This window comes from Aptenodytes patagonicus, chromosome Z (genome assembly GCF_965638725.1).
Source record: "Aptenodytes patagonicus chromosome Z, bAptPat1.pri.cur, whole genome shotgun sequence".
NCBI lineage: Eukaryota > Metazoa > Chordata > Aves > Sphenisciformes > Spheniscidae > Aptenodytes > Aptenodytes patagonicus.
In genome coordinates this window covers 34,433,119-34,448,132 of record NC_134982.1, presented here as the reverse complement: position 1 = coordinate 34,448,132, position 15,014 = coordinate 34,433,119, and the positions used below count along the sequence as shown (strand labels likewise).

The window sequence follows — 15,014 nt, the reverse complement described above, 5'->3', positions numbered from 1 at the left end:
ATCTAAAAGGGTGTATTCCATTCTGTGTGCAACCTGTCCTGAGATAGCCCTCCGTGCAAAGATCACTGCAACAGCAGACAGTTGGAAAGATTCACATGAGAAGTTTTCTCACAAAAAGTCAGGTTGGTGCAGAAGATCAGTCTTTGGGGTTGCATTTTGTATGTGTTTTAAGCAGCCAAGAATACAGTTACACAGAAGCAGTAAGTTTCATAAAAAAACGTAGAGCAAACCCCACCTAAACTTTAAAAAACATATTTGGAAATGTGTGGGAGAGGTAAAGACATTTCCACACATAGAAGAGAACCATAAAACAACAACTAAGCTAATATTCAAATTGAAACTGTACACATGCAACACTTTGACATCCAAATATTGATAGTCCTGACACATTTTTCTGAACAGTCGTAGAAACCCAATTCTCTCATCCCTTCAGGCAAAAAGATGATGCTATGCTATAGAAACATACAAGTTTCTCAAATCTCTATTCTGTTCGAAAATATTTGGTTTTCCTTTGATAAAGACAACAGTTACTATTACTGAACTCTGTGATCTCTTTTTTTTTATAATTCTTTTTAAGAAGGGATTTAATACCTTCCTTTTATTATATCAACTGGTGAATTTGTTAATTTAGTTTATAAAGCTTTTCAACCAACATTTACAAACATCATTCTGTAGTTTGGACAGCTGGATTTTAGATGACATATTTGATGTACTTTATAAATGATGAAATTTATAAGAAAAAGTTGTGCATTCAACCTCTATTTGACTGTATTTCACAATGAATAGCTTAAATTGTGAGTATGAATAAGTTAACAGAAACAAAACTATTTTGTGAAATCCAGCTTTTACTTAGGTTGCTTTTATATAAACAAGGGTTTTCCATCTTGTAGGAAGTTATAGTTGATCCTTCAATGAAGTCAATAAGATGTTGAACCTGTCAGTCTCAGTTATACCTGTCATATTGATCCTTGGATACAATGACTTAAGATAATTTTTCTGATAAAACAAAGACTTGATAAAAGATACAGATAACAAACATGCATTTATTTAAATCAAAATATTGGATAATATAAAGACCATCTGGAAATGTGATTGCTAGGTAAATGAATGTTTTCCTTTTTCAAGTATAACTGCATATAAAATGATGCCTCTTCCTTCTTAAAGTTTCTTTTGACCAGGAGAGGAAGTTAATCAAATTTATGGTGGAATTTTTTCATGTAATATATAAAAGAAATATTTTGTAGTAAGTGTAGAAATAGACCATTCATGAAATTTCATGAAACTTTAAAGAGGTTGCAAAATATTAATAGTTAATGGCAAAACCTAAAATAAATAAAAATAAGTAACTTTTAACATATGGAGATTTCTGTGGAAGATATGAAATTAAAATGAGAATTACTAAAACCCAATTTGCACAACTTGAACTTAAAAGACAATCAACAAGACTAAAAGAAACCCTAAAATATAATACAAATTATTTTAAAATTAATGTGTCATCTTCAACTTTTAACCTGAAATATTAGTGTCTCTTTAGTCTAAGGTCGTTGTCCCACTTAAAATCTTAACAGTCTTTTAATTATTTTATTCTTTTTATAATCCTTCTGGTAGTTATCATGTTTTTGTGGAAAAAAAAAGTGCTTTTTGTTAAAATTAATATTTTTTTTCAAACTAAGTGCAGATAACTATATGACTGAAAGATTTTTGACATTATTATTATTTTAGAAAGTTTGTTTTCAGTCCCCTTATGGATAACTTTTCACCTCTGTTACTTGGCCTTTTAAGAGCCTTTCTGTTCCAATATTAATGTAAATTACATTGTCATGTTTTGTGACTTTTCTATACTTATCACTCAGCTATAGCCTAGATTCACAGATTTTTGTTTTGTTTTGGTTTTGTGTTTTTGTTTTAATCACTAATGGATTTGCAGCTAACCTATGGCTCCAGCCATGGTCAGTTGCCTTCAGTATCATTGATGTATGCATTGTGCTGATAAGTATTGTTATTCATTTTCCTCTTGGGTAAGCACAGTTAAAAAAATAAGGGGGGGTAGGGGAGAGAGAGAGAAACTCTCAGACTAATAATTACCTTAGCCTGAGATGGGGACAGCAAAACACACTTGATTGCTTTCTAACCTTCAGTACTGTGTAATGAAATACGGCTGCTTCAGGACAAAAAATGTGTGATAGCTTCTTGTCGTTTTAATGTTATTTCACTGAATTCCTCAAAACTGCATTTCATTCAGCATTATCAGTGTGATAATGTTTTAATTAAAGGGCAAATCTTGGTCTAATTATGAATTCTTTCCCCACATCAAAAGGACTGTCGCTAATATTCTCAGTGTCATCATTTCATATTACATTTTAATTTGTTAGCTCATCAGTGTGAACTGAGTATCCTAATATGTAAAGAATCATTCGTCATGATTCAGTGATCTAACAAAGCTTGTTGAAAGGTGAAGTGATTAGTAAAAAGAAAGAAGATTTCAACCTTATGGAACATATTATGAAATAAATTTTGTATGCAAGAGTACTTGTATCACATAGGAATACAGGAAAGACTGTTCTTCTGACGTATTTTGCTGTATCACATACAATTTTGTCTGTTTCTTGGTCTGTAAAGGAAAAAAAAAAAAACAACAAAACATTTAATTCCTTGCTAGATAGATTTTAATTCAACAATAGTGGTTGGTGCTGTACAAGAAGTAAAGATTTCGTGATTTTATTACATGCTGATTATGAAGACCCAACGTAGACCTGGCCAGATAAATGCATAAACTCAGAAATTATGTATATTTTAAATTGCTCCAAGAAATGTCTATCTGTATATCTGCATGTTTACATACCTTCTGTCATTAGTATCCCATAATTCCTTTATCTAGAACAAAAAAATAAAAAAGGAAATGAATCAACCAAACTGGAGAAACATATTGATATGTAGCTGATTAAAACTAAGAAGAGATTTGAATATAGATTGTCCTGCTTCTTTTAACATAATTTGGTTTTAAGAAAAATCACACCTATTCTTTCCTTATCTTGCTAAAAAATTTGTGTAGGTATCTCTAAAAATCCATCTGTTGTTGGGATTTTGCTGTATTCTAAGTATTTGCTTATGTCATCTGTTGACATCATAAATAACTCACAGTTACTTTTATGGCTTGCTTCATCTGTGGATGTTTTTAGAGTGTATACAACTGAGCGTTTGAGAAAGAGCAGCATTCTAGAAATATTATTTCCAAAGCTGTCCAAGCAATAAGACCTTGGAATTAATAACTTGTCCATTTGTCTTTCATTTTTGCTTGCATCATCTGCAAATGTAAAGTGGTCCTTGTTTACTTTAAGATTTACAAGTAAACTGGGTTACAATAACATTTAACAAACACAGTGTTATCATTAGCATTAGAGTTTGGACCAGGCTTTTGAAGTTAATCTTCTGACTGACTCCACTGACCAGGCTTTGGTTCACTTTGTGTCCTGGGTCTACAAACTGGATACCTTCCAGATAAAACTGAAGTGGAAAATCTGTTTCAGGAGTGCACACAATATGACCCAACTGTAAGTGGGTATTTATTGTTGAGTGACAGACAGGAGTTAATCTCAGTTAAAAGCCTTGAGTCACATATAGTTTGGACACTGGGTTCCAGCACAGACTGGGGACTACCTCAGTCTTTTACTACATGGCCTTTAATATGCCTGTGTTGTACCAGTTTTCAGTGATTGAATTTGAATCTTGAATGCTGAAATCTGACTCTTGAATGTCTAAGTGCTTGCTTTAGGTCCCCCATACATTTGTGTGGAGACCTAAGCAGCAAAATTCACAAACATGACACTGAGAAACTACTTGTAGCTGGACTATAAGTAGTGATAAGGACAAATGTATTTTTTACACCAGATTTTCTCCAGTGTTTCAATATCTTTCCAAATGATGTAGATGAGTATCTTCTTCAGTTCTTTGCTCTGAGCTCTCTTCCAAAAATTCCTGAGACCTTTCTCCTAGTTAGGGTCATTCCTTTATACCAACACATAGCAATGACAATCATACCTCCCTCCCACTCCAGCTACAGCTAGGTAAAGAATATTCACTCATGATGTGATAAAGCTGTCCCAATTCCCTATTACATCTGATGGAACTCAAAAGCACATCTGGTTTCTTTTCAGTAGGAGGAGAAAAGTAGGAGATGTTGGTGTCTGTGGACTGAGGTTATGCTCAGCCTTCCCTACACAAACTGTTCCATTTTGCACAGAATGCAACAAATAAAAAATAAATAAATAGAGTTCTATATGCTCAAAGAAGAAAGGTGGAGTGATTGTGATTCCCTAACCTACTGCTTATTTCAGTGGATAGAAACCCTGACTTTCAGGATCTCTCTGCATCTTTGTGTTATACAGGATATTTGACTCTTTCCTAAGCTACCTGAAATTTTTCTGAGAAATTCTACCTTCCCACAGTTTCTAATTTTTCTGATACAGATTCCAGTTTAAAAGTCACAATGCAGCTAATTGAAAACCCTGCTATAAGGCTCATCTCATTAAATACTGAAATGCAAGCACCTCCTGAGCGAAAAGTGGCAGCTGTTAAACAGTGAACAGCAATACTGCACAAAGAGCTCAGGACAGTGACAAAGAACATTGCATCTAATTGAAACTTCAGGAGAATTGTTAGTAGATGGAATGCAATTATCCAAACTGGAAAGTGTCCAAAATACTAGGGTTAACATACATGCCTTTTCCTCATTTTTTAACGTTGAAGGAGAGGGAAAATGAGGCTGTTATTGTGCTACATTAATGTGTAAATCATTAGAATTTGTGACACTAATCTGTAAATCATTGGAATTCCACTTACTTGTTTCAAACCAAAACAAGATCCTCTTTGGAAGAAAGTCCACTACTTTATAGGATCAGAATAAAGCTAACTCAGCAGGAAGTGTCATCAGTTTATCTCCATCAGCACGGTTGTATTTTTGGGTCTGGTAAACTGTGTTCTGCACAAACCCTGAACTCAAAGTCAGTGTGCTGGCTCAGAAACACAACATCTCAAGAGTGGTTTTACAGAATGAGGTAACATGAAAAGCAAACATTGGTAAGAAGGTACTCTTTTCCTTGTAGCATGATGCTATTATGTGGTGGTGTTGGGGTATTTTGGCAGCTCTTTTGTCCCCTTGCCATTTACTCACATCACCACTTATATGCTTGCTGAAGCAAGCTTTTTGGTCAGTTCTTTACTGTATGCTCCTTCAAGTAAAAAAGTTTCTTAACAGATTTTTTTTAAAAATTCATTAACATAAATAATTATCTTTATTTCATCTGCAAGGGGTTTCTCCCTGTCCTTCGTATATGCTGTGTCAAACAATACACACTTCCTATCCCACTGATATTAACAGTATGTCAAGATTCATTCAGGTTGAGAAAAAAACATGCCTTGAAAGTTATCACCTTCAATCTACAATTCTGCAGGAAGGAAAGCATTTGCAGAGATGAGGTAGAAAATTCCATTTCCTTTAAAGGACTGAGACTGCTGTCTCTGAAATACTTCCTCAGAAGGAAATAATGTTAAAACTAGAAACAAAAAAGATAACTGTGCAGAGGGAAAAGCTTTTTAATGTGTTGTGCATTGCCAGGAGTGTTACAAATAAAGAGTCCAAATTAGCTGATGAGATAATTCCTGTCAAGTTATTTGGGGTTAATGGAAAAACAGTAGATGTAAATAAGGCACCTTACAAAAAACACAATTACAAAAAAGGGCCATGCTTTTAGTGGTGAAGGTATTACATAGTTACATAGCTGTTTTACTAAAGTTGAGAGGCTGGAGAGAGACAGAAAACCTAAGTGGTTAAGACTGTCTGGAGAGAAGGGGCAGAGGAGAGGGGGATGAAAGTAAAGCTTTTAGTGAGCTTTTTCTTGAGAGAACAGAGTGATGTAAACACAAGGACATGACTAACAGAAACACTTGTAGTAATTGGAGTATCTCTGAATGTACAGAAAATGGTAAGACTTAAGGGACGATAAGAATGTTTACACAGTGGTCATTGTTATAATTTTTTTTGTTTTGTTTTGTAAGTTTTAGTGCTAATAAACAATCTTCCCTTAGGTAGGGGTGATTATTTACTGGGGACAGCTTCCAGAAAAACTAAAGGTGAGATAGACAAGCTGAGGTGATAACAGAGAGTACCTGGGGATATTGATGCTAGTTTTATGTTAAAAGTTAGTGTGTTGTACAGCTCTTCTTGGAGACATGTGATAAGCTGAGATCCAGACTTGAAAACAGAGGTGCTTAAAGGTCTGAACTGATGCTGTGAAGGTAGCTGAGACACTGTAGCGTAAGTTAGCAATGAGTTTACCATGGTTAGAAGACAGAGGACAAATCACATAGCTTGAATTTGTTTAGTAGATGAACAGTGCTCTCTGGATGTGTTCCGCATGCTTCTGTTGAGAAGACTATACAGCGGGTTTACCTAAAGGAAAAATATAAAATAAACCTAATAGAGAAAAAAATAATGAAGCAGATGCATAGATATTAGTATGATATCTGTAGAAATATTCCTCCTTTAGTATTCTATGTTATGTCTTGCACAGAAAACATTTTCTCTGGTAAAAATTAAAAAGATATCAAAGACAAATGTTACCTTTCCATCCAAGTAATGGTATAGTGGTGTGACAAGTTAATGTCAATGTTGCAGGCTGATAATATGCTACAATTACCATTTTATCACTCACAGGTGCAATTCAGCTGCCAGAACTAATACAGACCACTTACACAGATTCTGACCCCCTCCCCCTATCAGAGGTTCTGATACTTTTTAATGAACTAATATGAATCCGTCTGGGCATAATTCTGACACTGCTGTCATTGCACATTAATATAACTATCTTTGGCAGTAGCAGAGTCCTGCAGTGATTTTGAAAGAATAATGTTAAGACGTGCTTTTAGGAGTATGAAGTAATGTGTATATGATGAAGAGCTATTGCATTTATTAGGTCATTATTAGTATAATGATTAAGAATACCTCTATATCATATGTATAAGAGCAGAATGGGAGTCAAGTATAGGTTGATCATGCAGAAAATTTTACATTTTCTTTAAGAATAACTGTTCTGGAGTTGAAACATTCACTGTTGCTTAAATCTTCTGCCTCTTTATGGTTAAGAAACTCTTCACAAACTGTAAGAAAAGTAAATAACCTCAGTGATTTGGGCCCAATCTGCATGCTCCAGTGGGCTTACTCACCTCTGGACTATCAAGTTTGAGGCCTATGTGTTCAAATTTATGCTGAAATAGCAAACCAGGATTAAATTTCCAGAAAATTCTACTAATGAAGTTAGTGAATGAAAATGCTAATAACTTTCTTATGGACCTGAAAATAATGGAAAATGTTGGAATTAGACCATGAATGATTGTTTAATTTTGCTGAAGTAGAAAACAAGGAATTAAAGCACTCCTTGAAATTAAAGTCAAGACTATCAGAAAACAAAGATACTGAATGCAAGTTATGTTGTTTGTTTATTTTATATTACAAAACAGTCATACAAATCTCGTCTAAATGGGTCTCATGGCTATTTTTTTGTGCCTATAAACTTAAATCAGGGTATTGCCAAGACTTCCCAGCTGTTTCTTCTTTTTATAAGAGTAAAAATGGAGAACAGCCAGTATTTTATCCATCTGTCTTATTCAGATACAAAACTGAAGATGTAATACCTTTGACTGAGTGTTAAATATTTGTGTTAGATAATAGCTAGTTAAGTAGGAATAGAAAGATCATGCATCTTCTGTGCTTCCAAAGATCTATTAATATTAAAAAATTATCATTTAATGGTAACATATGAAGAGGATTTTGGAGATTAATATGCTGTGACTAGAAGCGATTCATTTCAGTCCTAATTCTACATCCAGCTAGAGCGTATTTAAGAAATCAAATTCTGCTCTCCTGTGTACTGTGTTATATAAGGAAAGTCACTTACACAGATATGAAATGATCTGTGATATAATGAGGATTTCTGGATGGTATCTCAAGACAGCATTTTGAATAGATTTTCCTCTTTTTTTCCTCTGCTGTGAATTAATAATGTGTATATGGACCCATGTCTTGGAGAATGCTTTTCTATTTATTTTCATTATGTAGGTGTTCATAAACTGTGCATTTTATCTGTTGATACCACTTCATTCTCCCCGTGTAGAAAGATTTTGGTACACAAAATAACTCTTTAGTTTGCTGCCCCTATTCTGAACCCTCTTGCTTTTCCAATGTGTGTGTTTACCTATAATTAACAAGCCGTTGCAAGGAATTAGTTATTCCCCACCTAGCTGGCCTTTGCAAAGAAGATCCTTAAAGGCAATCAACAAACTGAAATATCTCACATTTTTTTTAGCTTGAAATTCCTAATAAATCAGTATGAGGCAAATATTAATACATTAAAGGTTAAATACTTTAAGTCTTTTGACAGTAATTGAGTGTATTTTCAAGAGAGGTTTAATTTTGATAGATATTCACTTTTTTTTCTTTCAATTTAATCACCATTTTCCTCAGACAGTAAACACTTCATACCACTGACTGACAATTCACAGTTGGCACAAGTAAGTATACAACAGTCAGCTCTAGTTTAAAGGCCTCCAGCTGCAACTTTATTAAGAAATACCATTCCATAAATAAAGCTAATGTTTACTCAGTGGCTTTATATCCATGGAAGCAATATTCATACATACATCATCAGAACTACAATAGCTGAGACCATAAGTGTCCCATCAGTCCTAGTCACAAAAGGAAGATCAGATGCTCTTGATTAAGATGCCTCTGTAATAAACCTCAGAATAGCTGTTGATGTCATTAACATCTGTCTAGTCATGGCAACACCTCTTTAATTTTGAACTCTGAGATAATGCTTGCAGACTGTATTTTCAAAGGAATTAGCATGCTTGGAAAAGCACTTGAACACCTAACCTACACAGGTGCTTTTAGAAATCACATTGATGAGAGTTAAATGATTAAGTGTTTTAGCAAATCTACAACTATCTTTAATGTACTGAATACCTTTCAAAAATCTTAGGGCTTAGGCATCTTTAATAACATAATCAAGAAAAGGCATAAGACAAACCCAGGCAAAACTATGCCTGGGGACAGCAATATACTGTCCAGAATAGCTTTTTCCTTTTCTACATGATATACATCATGGACATACGATGAGTAAGGAACAGGCTTTGGAGTTCTGAGCATGACAAGTCTGCTATTCAAAGAAAATTTTTTTTTTACCACAAATACACTGATCATCCAAAATACTGAGAGTTCTTTGAAGAACAAAGCTGCTATGTCCTTTTTTCTGGTTTCACACATCATGAAAGCAGCAGAAGTATGAAGTAGCTCAATCACAGTTTAATGCTTGATCAGATGAAGTGGGTGGGAAGATTATTTTCTGTTCACGTATGAAGTGGGTGGACAGCTCCCCTCAGCCTTCATTCACAAAGTTCCCCAAAAGTCAAGCAAGTGAGGTTGAAATTCATCAGTCAGAGGTTACCATAAACCATTTGAAAACATCGTAAAAGGTTAAGCTATTTTTGCCCATTGGTAGATGCTATATTTATGCAAATTTCTATTTCTTTGCTCAAATATGTATTGTCTTAAAATATCCTTTGGATTTTTATGAGTGAACCAAGTCACTTTACCATTTCGGTGTGAAATCTTGTAATTTCTGTGCTTATTTTCATCATTGTAACATATCAACTTCAATGACTTTTTTTTTCAATTGATACTAATGTAAATAAGGTAAGGAATTAATTCACACTGGCCAAATATTACACAGGTCACTCAGTTGCTGCCAGTAAACCTGTTTTCTTTCTTAAATGATGAATAAAAGCTCAAAACACATCTTTGATCTCTGTTTAGGTTCAGTGCATAGCTCTTTTTTTTGGTTCCTGCACTCTTCTTAACACTAACTCTTTTTTTCAGGTTCTTCAGGTAAAACATAATTCAGGTTCAGGTCTAGGAAAACTGGCATGGGAGAGAGGAGATTAGACTATTATTGGAAGCCAGTTACTAAGCTATCTGGAAAGACCGTTGTCCAATACCTCTGATTTTAAACAATAAAGGAACAGAATAGAAAAGTTGGTATTTTGAGGAATGGGTTAGAAAGGGTGGCAGAAAAGAGTAACTCTTTCATGATGAAATATGTCACTTAGCTGCCAAACAGACATCACCCGGGTGAGGTGCCACCCCAGGACGTGATTGGTTTGCCTGTGTTCAAGAATAAGTGCTTGGTGCTCTATTGCATATTAATTATCCTGAGAATGACATCCTGAAGTTAAGTATGTGCCATGTGAAAGAAATTCTTGCCTTCTTCTAATTTGTTTTTTTTAAGATGCTATGAATTACTTTGAAATAGTCCTATGTGCTTTCACTGATCCTTATAGATTCTTAACGTAAAAGAAGTGCATGGGTTATTGAATCTAAAGAATTCAGTAGCTTTTCCTTTCACTTCGAAGATATGCTCCCCACTTCTAAACTCACTTAAAAAATTCTTGCAGAATATGATGTACTCTTTCTCATGCCCTCAATATAGATATTGATCAGTAAACCCCTCTTGAAACATTTCAACAAATCTGAGAAGTGACAAGATCAGTCTCTGCTCCTAAAGGTGAGCTGTAGAAGGTTTTTAGAGTGTCTAGATTATTCCATTAGGTTCAAAAGGAGGAAAGTAATAATTTACATTAAGGTCACTGCTAATTACAACTTTAACCTTACAAAGTTTAAAAGTGTGAATAACTCACAGGAGTGTAATTCAGCTTCTGAAGTAAATGAATTCAAAGCCTAACTAACATGAACACAGACTGAAATAAATTTGTGCATTCTGAGCCCTTGGTTAGATCTGGTTATTTTTTGTTTGTTTGCTTGTTTGCTTGCTTGCTTGTTTTGTTGATTTTTTTGGTGCTTTTTTTTTTGGCAGAGGAACTGGAATTGTCAACAACTCTTTAGGCCAACAGCTGCATGTATAGAGCAGTGATAAGCCATGTAGTCAGTCATGTCATGAACTGACCATATGTTATTTCTGTTGTAAATTCTGATTGCAATTTTTACTTTTATCTGCTTTCTGCCCACTTGTCCATATTCCCAATAATATATTTGAAAAATCTTGATCCCAGATCAGTTTCAAGTATTCATTATTTATACAGTCAAATTACTTAAGAAATGTTTCTTCCTCTGTCCCCATAAAGTGAAATATCCTTCCTGGAAGCAATCAATCTTCTCCTGTTTGGACACTTAAGAGTCAGCATTTCTAATTATTGCAGGGCTAAAACCCAAGGTCTTTATGCACTGGTATGGTAGATTTCAGCCTCCTAATAATATCTGTTGTTATTCTTAGACCTTGCAGCCCTTAAAATTTCACACTTACAACAACCTTAAGTTTTTCTGAATAGAAGCATTTGGAATACTTATGTGAACATTGCATATATAGGTTTCATGCTAGGGGTGCATATATACCCGTACTGACAGAAAAAGGGGTATGAAAAATTGATGAATAGAGCTTTTGAACATTTCCCTCTTCAATGCATGAAGATCTTAAGACGTGCACATTAGAAATGTTAGTATAGATATTACACGTGGTCAAATCACTTGTGAGTAAAGTGCCAATTCTCAATTCAATCTGATTAAGCTTTCATCCTTTATTATGAAATATTGCAGAGTTCTGCAATGACATACCAAATTTCTACATATGAATAGTTTTGTTGCAACAATATCAAGGACTCAGATGTAGGAACACTGAAGGTAACATTGATAGCCTACCCTGGTTATTATTATCTAATTATTATTACTTGAGTCCTACTTTTCCAAAACTAACTAAAAAAAACCCCTGAGACAATTTATAATATTTGATGGAATGCTTTATGCAGCCTTGCAAACAGTGCATTTAAGTGCTTTACATTATGGAGTTCTTATTTGAGTTGGTATTTAACTGTCGTTAAAATCTGTAAACTGATTCAAGCCTGAAAAAAATGTTCTAAGAATTACAAAGTTATATATTTGGAAACGGTGACCCATAGTACAAGTATTGAATTCTGCATCATTTTAGATTTTCACTTATGACATCATTTAAACATTCAATTATGAAAATTACAATTAAAAATGTTCTCTGATATGATTTGAAATTCATAGTAAGACTTGTAAGAAAATTCAGAAACATCAGATATGTTTAAAAAGAGGAAAGAAAGAACTGCAGAAGTGCCTTTCCACTTTTATTGCTATCAGGTATTATGTATCAGGTATTGCAATGTTTATGAGTCATAATTCTTTCTGACTATTCCTATCAACAAACGTAAATCTGTGTATGCATAAAACAATGGGATTTAACAATGACTGTTAAGTGCTTTACATTTTACCATATTACCATTTACATATTACCAGTAATATCAAATGTTTTTGGTTTTTTTTTTTAGATCTCTATCCTGAGACACAACAGGATGTGCCTCGGAGAAGAGTAAGTTAAAAAGTTCCTTGTCCTTGATATTTTTTTCATTATAATAATAAAAACTGTATATTCTATGTTGAATTTAAATGAAATGAATCTGTTATCCATGAATTTAAAAAATAGTAAGCCACTCCTACTGAGTCCTATTTACCAAGTCCTACACTGTTTATTCAGATTTGACCTTGATTTCAGCAGGAGCTTTACCTAAGTAATATTCTTTTGAGTACATTGAATTTAAACATTAACAGTTTTAGTAAATTAGTATCAAATATTTAAGCAGCTATATTTCTCATGATGTCCTAAAATTTTATGAATAGAGAAACATCCTAGGTGATTTTGTTGCTTCAGGTAACTTTCCTCTAGAAAAGAAACCTGAAGGAAGATGAGCTATTCTTACAAAACAAACAAAGAAACAAAGAAAGTGATAAAGTACACTTATCAGTGTCTTTTCATTGATGTACATCCTCCATATGTAAAGACCATATGGAAAATTATTTTTGTGTGTTTAGCTACCTATTAATCACTGGGCTTTCTCCTTTCTCTATGCCTGAAATGTCTATCTTCTCTGTAGTGTTTGGAAAGTTGCTTTTTACTGTAAAAAAAATTACATAAGGCTAATTTACAATTTATGTCTTTCTCTCACATAGCGTACTTGACAAGCTTTAAAACTGAAGCGTTTTTCATGTCCACATTTTGTATTGTTTTGTTTCATCCCAATAGCAGCAGGTTCAAATGCCAGTGACTCAATGACATAGCTTGAGCAGAAATGAACAGTATCTGTTAACTGCTTGGTATTGAGGGAATGACTAGCAGCAAAGTATTTGCTATGTCAAGTTTCTGCTGAATCAAGAAGTTGTCATGCTGTTTTTCAACAGCAAAATTAGTGCAATGTAAGTAATATTGATCTCCAAGTGTTATGATGTTACATTACAATGCTGGCTGCTAATCCTTATTCCTATTTGTTAAAGATTCCACGAAGTGTGTTTGAGTGGAAAAAGTAAAGTTACTATAATCGTGCAGTTATAAAAGAGAACATGGGCACACTTGGAATTTTGCCTTTGGTTTGATGAGTTTAGGACTTGGATTTTAGACCAAAGACCAAAGACCAGTCCCTAAAGAAACAGAAATTCTCTAGCCAGGAAAATGAAACTTGTTTCACTGCACACAAAAAAAAGATGCAATGGGTTGAAGGTAGGAGCAATACTGGGAGTAGATCATCTCTGCCTGGCTTCTGGGAGAATCTTTCATTTTTCCTTTCCCCAAATATAAAAGCAATCTCTTACAGCCACTGAAATAACTGAGGTATATCTTCAATTCATTTCAATTGTCACAGTTCCGTTCCATTCAGCGGAGTGGTATTAATTTTCATCACCTCACTGCTTGAACATAAATCTTTATTACCTCAATTAATGAGTTTCATTTTTCCCTTACTTTGATGTGTTTTGTGAGAATATACTATATTTCCAGTCACATTTGCAAGGCACTCTAGGAGACATCTGGCATAAACCCTTCAGTTTTGGAGCTACAGTGCTTTCAGGCCTACTGAGAAATTGGTATCATACTCGATTCACGAATGCCTTTTTGTTCTGAAGCTATTCTTTACCATTCACAGTTGTATCCTGATAATGCCTCAAGATATTTTCACTAGATGGGCAGAGATAAATGGGAGGAAGCAAGCCAAGAAGGGAAAATGCAGTTTTCTTTCCTTAAAGTTATTATGTTGGAAACATGAGATCATTCATAAGCAAAGTCTGAACCACACATTTAGATGTTAGAAGGATAACTGATCTTTTCCTAAATGAAGATATTTTCAGACAGAAGACTCTATGGATGCCATTTACTTCATATGGTTGCAAGTAACACTAGCAAGACATTTCTGGCAAACTAGGAGGAAAAAGAGATAGTGAACAAGAACATGTGAGTGTTATGTTGTAAAACCAGTATTTTGATTCAAAATACAGAAGAGTACTTATGCCTTACTACCTTTTACCCGTTCCAGATATATACTACCATTGTATTCTTAAAATCATAGACTAAAATCATAGAATCATTTAGGTTGGAAAAAACCCTTAAGATCATTGAGTCCAACCTTTAACCTAACACTGTCAAGTCCACAACTAAACCATGTCCCTAAGCATCGTGTCTACGGCTATTGACAGGTAAATATAGGTTCACTAATTTGCAAATTACTATTTCATGCCAGCAGAGGCGGCATTAGAATAAACATGTTTTCACACAAAGTTCAGATTACAGAGTTAAGCTAACATTATGTCAACAGAAGTCATATGATAATCTTTGCAAAATTGTAGTTCATCAGGTTAATCCTGGACTGCACTTAAATGCAAAACACCTTAACAAAATAAAAATGTTTTTAATTAAAGTCTTAAAAAAGTCTTTAAACTTATCAAGGATGCTTAAAAAAAGAATATCTTTAGAATATGGGAGAATAGGATGCTGAACTTTCTTTCAAAAAACAAACCATGTCTTTTTCTGAAGAAACAAAAATGAGGCAGCTGAAATTTAGTTTTTAACTGATCCTGCTCTGTCCTGTCAAATGACAAATGTTTA

At 34.1% G+C, this 15,014-nt stretch overlaps 1 protein-coding gene across 1 annotated transcript in view; it reads left to right on the top strand.

Moving 5' to 3' along the window:
* Positions 1-15,014, top strand: part of PTPRD (protein tyrosine phosphatase receptor type D) — a 1,297,197-nt gene that overhangs the window by 428,483 nt on the left and 853,700 nt on the right. Inside the window, exon 4 of the mRNA XM_076363450.1 lies at positions 12,415-12,455. The gene's annotated coding sequence lies outside the window, so the exon portion shown is untranslated. The remainder of the gene's footprint in view (positions 1-12,414; positions 12,456-15,014) is intronic.